Below are 7,260 nucleotides of genomic sequence, written 5' to 3'. Positions count from 1 at the left end.
TCATTTATTCTGTTTTAAAAGATTGTTGCAAAATCTTCTAAAGTATATAGTTAACTGAAATAGGTTTTGCAGCATAGACCAATTGGCTGTTTCTCAGTTTGTGGGCTCTTTGTTTTGGAGGAGGGAGCTCTTCCATGAAATTACATGAAGTAGGAATTAATTAACACATGATAGTTGAAAAAGTACCCCATCTTTGATTGTACAAATATTCTGGATAGTAATGTTAGTCCAGGATGCCATAGCAACCACATATTGGAGCAAGACTGTAAAACATCATGGATTACGTGGTGTAAAATGAGTTACATGATCCTTCAGGCATGCTGTGTAAAGAACTTGACTGTATTTCAGAGCATGATAGATGTGCTGAGATTAGATACAAACCTGTTGCAGCTTCATTAAGAAAAATGTTGATAGCATCCAATTCAGCCATTTAAGCGCATTTTAAGAGCTCTGCCAGATCAATCAAGGTCTCCACTCCAGCAACCCTGTTCTCAAGGGTGACCAACCAGAAGCTTATGAGCAGCCCAAGCGCAGGACGCGAAGGCAAAAACTCTCCCTGTTGTTTGTCCAGCAACAACTGGTATTCAAATGCACTGCTTCAGAGCACAGAGGTGGTTCCATATTCCTGGGATAATTTGATATTTATTTGGGCAATTTCATTTTCATAGCTAAACTTGATACTACATGATAAACTGTCATGCAGCTTTTTTCCTTATGGATTTATAGCTTACTTCTATGAGAAACAGTCTTGTTCAAAATGATAAAACAGTAACACTAATAAAATTCAGAAAGACTTTATTATGTACAGTAACTGAAATAACTATGCAAATTTAGCTGCTTAGCACTGCCCTCTAGTGGCAGATCGTGCAAGCTTTTGCCTTTGGGTTGGGAACAAAACAAGCAGACAATTAAGGCTGCAATTCTGTACACACTTACCTGGGAGAAAATGAAAGCTAACATTTAAAAACAAATAAAAGCAATGCAAGAATAACATGGGGAGGTAAAACTAATATCAGGCAGCGCAATCAGGCAGAGGCAATGCAAGAGGTAAAACTAATATCAGCAGCGGCTTAAGGACCCAGGAAGACAAAAGGGATTTGCCTGGAGATGAAAATAGATAGACGTAGCCTTCTTGTGTATCTCCCTGGGCAGAGTATAACACCAGGGGCTGTGGTGGCTCTGTGGTGCAGCTTAGTCATGCTGGCCACATGACCTGGAAAAACTGTCTGTGGACAAACACCTGCTCTCTCAGCCTGAAAAGCCCCATAGACGCCTTTAACTGGACTTTTACATTTTACCTATAACACTGGAAAGCAGCCGTAAAGAACTTATCCCACATATAGAGACCTCATCTGTACCTTGCCTTGGACAGCAGGGGCACCAGAGGAGGATCTCCAAAGATGACACTAGTGTATGTAAGGGCATGGACAGGTTCGTGTGTTCCATAGAGCTTCTTGCTATGAAAATAGCCAACCAAACAGCCTGGCTGACTTGTTAGGCTAACATCACCCAACTAACCAGCGGAGGAAGGATACCATTAGAGCTGAAGTCAGAAATGCCAAAATGTGCGGGTGAGGAAGGTGATGTTGCAGTTCCATGTTAGCAGACCCCGTCTTATTTTTCTCAAGAGCACCTTTATCGCTAGACAGCTCACTGGCTCTGGGACCTGATCAACAATTGTTATACTGAATTTAATGGGCCCCAGGACAGTTGCCATGCTGGCTGGTCAGATGCAAAAGAGGTCAAGGCTTCTGCACCAGTAATTGTGTAAAAGAAGGGATTTCAGAAGATGCAGCCTGCCATGCAAGCTGGAAATGCTGAACAACTCTTCTGCACAACTATTAAAGATGCAGGAGGACTGATCTCTTTTGCATCTGACCACTCTAAAGCCAAAGTACTCATCTCTGTTACACACACACGGTATCCATCTTTTGTTGACAACACTTTTAATTATTTTAATTACATTGAGGAAAACAAGCACATAATGTATTCTTAAAATCTACTGCTCCTCACCCCCCATTTAACCATAAATGCAGCCAAGATCATGCCGTTGCTTCTTGCAAACACTTAGTGAAAGAGGAACTTAGCACAGCCTTCTAGTGTAGTTTATTCTGCACTCTTACAAGTTCTTGGGAGGGGGCAGTGCTGGGTGAGAGCACATAAGACAGGCCAGAGCTATGGCTGGAGCTCATTTGGATTCTCAGTCAAAGATTCTCTAAACCGCTCAGATTGCAGTAAAGGTCAGTCTACTTAAATTGCCCCCGCAGTCCTCTGCTCAGGCTAAATTTGGCACTCAGCAGCATGCAGAAGACGCACTCCATGGACTTGAATGCACTTTTTAATTTTATAAAATGCACTTGAAGTAAGAACAAGGACTCCTGCCTTTAACAGCTGCAGGCACACACCAGAGACACACAGCAACATTTTGATGTGTGCCTCCATTTGGGTACACAGCCAAGTGTCAGATCTGAGTGCTGCAACATGCTGTACCTTTATTATGCGGCATTTTGGATTGGGAGCTTTTTCTTATGGGCAAACATAGCTGAGTTTGGTTTTTATGGAACTTGTGTGTGTGACCAATTCCAACTATATATTTACCTGTGTAAAAAGACGTTGAACCAGCTACCCCAGCAGACAAAAATTGAGTGTTTGGTCTTAGGGAAAGAGAAAGAGCTGATAATGATGAGCAAAACATTCCTCCTTTTCCTGGTTTCCAGTTCCTCTGCTAAAGGAACACACATTCCCCAGGGCCCAGTAGATCCAGAATTCCTAGATTTAACCAGTGCTTCCTAAAACAAATGTATTTTGAAAAGACCTTCAATTATCACACATCCACTAGAATTCTTTGAAAATCTCTTAATTGACTGGGTTCTTGTGATCAGACCCAGCTGTAACTACATTGGCTCTTCACAAAGATGTTCTCACACAGCAACTGGCTGTGAACTTGCTACAACTTCTCTCATAAAACTTCTCTAATAAAATTGTTGGCTGGGGGGGCGGGGCGGAAACTGGACATAAACCCAATTCAAATGTCACAAGCCAGGTGTGCTTCCAAACCAGGCAGACTTCCTGGTTTGTTTCAGCTTGGGAAGGCTCAGATTTTGCACATGTCCTCAGAGCTGTGGGAACAATTTATACAAGCCTTGGGACTTGTGGGACTGTGAATGCATGTGAATGCATGTGTTGATCCAGTACTTATTTGTATGCACATTTATGTATTAAGCCAAGTCTCCATGATCAGAAGGTGTATTATTATCTCAGTAGGGCTTTATAAATATTTACGTTTGCCTTAAAGATATAGAAGTTTGATTGAAGGATAAATAATATGTAGCTTATGTTCATCTCAATTATAACATGATCCATAACTGGAGATCAAACATAACTTACAAGAGAAACACCATTATAGAAGGAAAATCCTTTTCCATTGTCTTGTGGTTACAATGAAGCACGCTGATATTTTCCCACCAGTGTAATATCATGACGTATACAATACTGGCATTATAACCATGTTATGCCAACATTGCAGATCACCATAACCACATACAAACTTTCTGCTTCACAGACAAAAAAGAAAGTACTTCCCTAAGGAAAGCTACCCAAATATAGTCAATCACAGACAAAACAAAGATTTTGTCTGAGATCCAGTTTGTTTACAGCTTCTTGCGGGAGGACTTTATTTCTGCTCTGTGGCTCTTGGTGGTTCTGAGCTCCTCCCTTTTTTAATTTTTAAAAGTAGTATTTTTAAACCATGTACTTTTAACATATCCATCTCAATAACACTAAAAGAACACATAAAATTCTAAATACATACACTATAAAGTGTACATTAATAACACCAACTGTAGTAAATATATACAACTAATACATTCATTCACGAGCAAGACTATGTATGCTTTTGTTGTTTAGTCGTTTAGTCGTGTCCACCTCTTCGTGACCCCCTGAACCAGAGCACTCCAGGCACTTTTGTCTTCCACTGCCTCCTGCAGTTTGGTCAAACTCATGCTGGTAGCTTCGAGAACACTATCCAACCATCTTGTCCTCTGTCGTCCCCTTCTCCTTGGGCCCTCCATCTTTCCCAACATCAGGGTCTTTTCCAGGGAGCCTTCTCTTCTCATGAGGTGGACAAAATATTGGAGCCTCAGCTTCAGGATCTGTCCTTCCAGTGAGCACTCAGGGCTGATTTCCTTAAGAATGGATACGTTTGATCTTCTTGCAGTCCATGGGACTCTCAAGAGTCTTCTCCAGCACCAGAATTCAAAAGCATCAATTCTTCGACGATCAGCCTTCTTTATGGTCCAGCTTTCACTTCCATACATCACTACTGGGAAAACCATAGCTTTTACTATACGGACCTTTGTTGGCAAGGTGATGTCTCTACTTTTTAAGATGCTGCTATGTATGCTTACTCAGAAGTAAATCTCACTGAGTTCAGTGGGACTTACTCCCAGGTAAGTGGGTATAAGATTGCAATCAAGTAGATGTATAGCACTGCACTGCTAATCTGAATTCAACAAGTATTCATTTCAGTTAACCAAAAAGCATATTTATTAATATTTTGATTAAACCAATAGGTTATAGTGTTATATGGCCCCATTTGTCCTTCATGAAATCTCACCAGAGATGCAAGTTTAAACCTATATAATTTCATTTGAAAAATTGCTTGGATTCATTAGGAGGAAAATGCCTGCCTTTGAAAGAATAGAGGGGTGTTTATTTTTCAAGTCAATGGATTTTTATATTGTTTTATCCATTGGCATTTACAGAAATTTATGGCAAATGCTAACAAGTACAGACCAACAGGACTTGACTTTAAATAATAGGGTATACTATAAAGTATGAAATATGGGGTTTTATTTTAAAAGAAAAGAAGCATAGCCAAACTTTAGAATCACAGTGGTTAAGATGAAGCCATGCCTCTGGATTTTGTGCAAAGTACTCATAACTCACCCTGATCCAGAATGGGAGGTGTCAGTGTGCACAAATGATGCAAATGTCAGCATCTGTACAGATGCAGAGCCAGGTGGGACTGCTCATCCGGGAGTCCCCTGAACTGGCACAATGTGTTCCCTAAACATTGTTTTTTCTTTCTTTCATTATTATTATTATTATTACTACAGTATTATTATTAATAAATACTGTCACAGAAATGTGGTAAAATATCAAACCATCCCCAGCACTGTCTTGTGAATCAAAACAACTTACAAGCATACATGCATGCAATAACACTCTTAATAGAGCTAATTTTTAATTCTCCTTATATTCATTTCCAAGGCTTGTCAGCACTCACTCCCAGCATTTGCATTTAGTGTTAAGACTTAACCCTTCGCTAAAGGAAGTAAAAATAAATGAAAGTGTCCCTGAGCACTTGTAATGTTCTCCTCCCTCAGGAACTAGGTAGAAAGTCTTCAGGATGACACAAGCTATTGCGTATCTTCTTTCTAGATAGCAAACACTGGTGAAGGTACAAACATTTGTCTTTCCACAGAAGGACTATAGCCAGCCTTCTGCATAAAGTGCAATCCTAGGAAACTAAGTTTGGTGGGATTTACTTCCAGGAAAACAGGCACAGGCTTCTCCAATTCCTTGTCAGGCTTCAAAGAAATGAATAGAAAATCAGTTTCTGCATAACCAACCAACTAGAATCCTATCGCCACATGCCCAAGCAGTTTATTTTCCACAAGCAGTGACCTTTTAAAACTTATCCTGCCCTGTACGCTTTATGCAGCCTGCCATGCTCACAATCATAGTTGCTAATTGTGAATTTATTTTCCTGGATGTTCTTTTAAGTATGATATGAGTAACAGCAGGGCTTTCCCCCCCCCCCCCCCAGCTGGAACTCACCAGAACTCAGTTCCAGCCCCTCTCAGGCGGGTGCCATTGCCATCATAAGAGAACAAGGGAGGCGTTCATGGTGAGTTCTGGCACCTCTGATGGTGTACTAGTGGGGCTCTTAGGTGGGCACAGTTTGAAACACTACCACTTTGCAAGAAGGGAGGGTTACCAATGTGACCCTTATTATTTTTAACCAGAAATGTTGCTTCTTGTTCTAAAAACATGCTGTCGTTCTTCAGATGGAATCGATTGTTTCTTACAGGGAATTTAATAATAATAAATTCTAATTTTATTATTTATACCCCACCCATCTGTCTGGGTTTCCCCAGCCACTCTGAGCAGTTTCCAGTATTTGTACAGCTTTGGATATGGGCTTCTTCCACAGTCCTAGTATGGATCCTTTTTGAACACCATTGCAGAGGCAGAGCGAAGGCTAATTTCTGGTGTGAAAAGTGGTTCCAGGACTGGGACCCCTTTCTCATGTGCCATCATGGGAGAAGTGACAGCCTCTTTTCTTTATGACCTTCAGAACATGAACAAAGTTGCTGCTGAGCTTGTCCTATTTTGCCTCTAAAATCCTACACAGTTTTCAGTATTTAAGTCTTTTTTTTGCCTTTTGTCTTTCACTGTTTTTATAGGACAAAGGGCAGGATATAAATGCATAAAACAAACTAAGCAAGCCTCAGATAAAATGGTCACATGCCTGGTGGCGTCCATGTTTCTGGGAGGTGAAATGAGGGAACGGGGGGGGGGGTTCTCCCCTTAAAGGCATGTGGCAAAGTACCTGTTCTATCACCACGTCACAGTGCCCACTTGCACAATGGCAAAAAGAGGAAATACATCACACACAAAAAACACAGATTTACATAAAATGTGCATGTGTGTGCAAGTTTACATATAATTACTATAATTCAGACAATGCAATCTATCTCACTATAGTGAGGAAGCCTGGTGGGCTCCGTATCTGCTCAGTCTGTTCTGCCCCAGTGCTGTTGAGGGGCAACTTCAAGGCCCCTGCTGCTCTTCCTTCTTATGGCTCTGTATTTTAAAACAAAACTTGGACTAGAGAGCCCTTCAGACAGAGGCCTGTCCCCTAAAAAGTAAGGCATTTGGCCACTTTGCTTCATCACCTTCTTTGTCTTTCTTCTCCTAGCTCTCATTGCTCCAGATTTGCACTTATCCCAGGGAAGGAGGGAGGGAAACCTGCAAAATCAATGTTTTCATCCCAGCTGGTTCTGTGGCAGTGGGTCCAGTTGGGTGATTCATCAGGCCTGCCAGTTGCCAGTCAGAGTGCCACTCACTGTCACTGATTTTGCCTGGTCCTGGCTCGTGAGTTCCTGGCCTCAGAGTGGCTTGCTTTGCCCACAGACACTGCCAACTTAAACTCCCCTTCTCCATAGGCCCTGTGCACTTTGTATTTAAGCACCG

The sequence above is a fragment of the Podarcis filfolensis genome (genome assembly GCF_964270895.1).
Source record: "Podarcis filfolensis genome assembly, chromosome: 1".
Lineage (NCBI taxonomy): Eukaryota > Metazoa > Chordata > Lepidosauria > Squamata > Lacertidae > Podarcis > Podarcis filfolensis.
Note: the sequence above shows the minus strand (reverse complement) of the source record.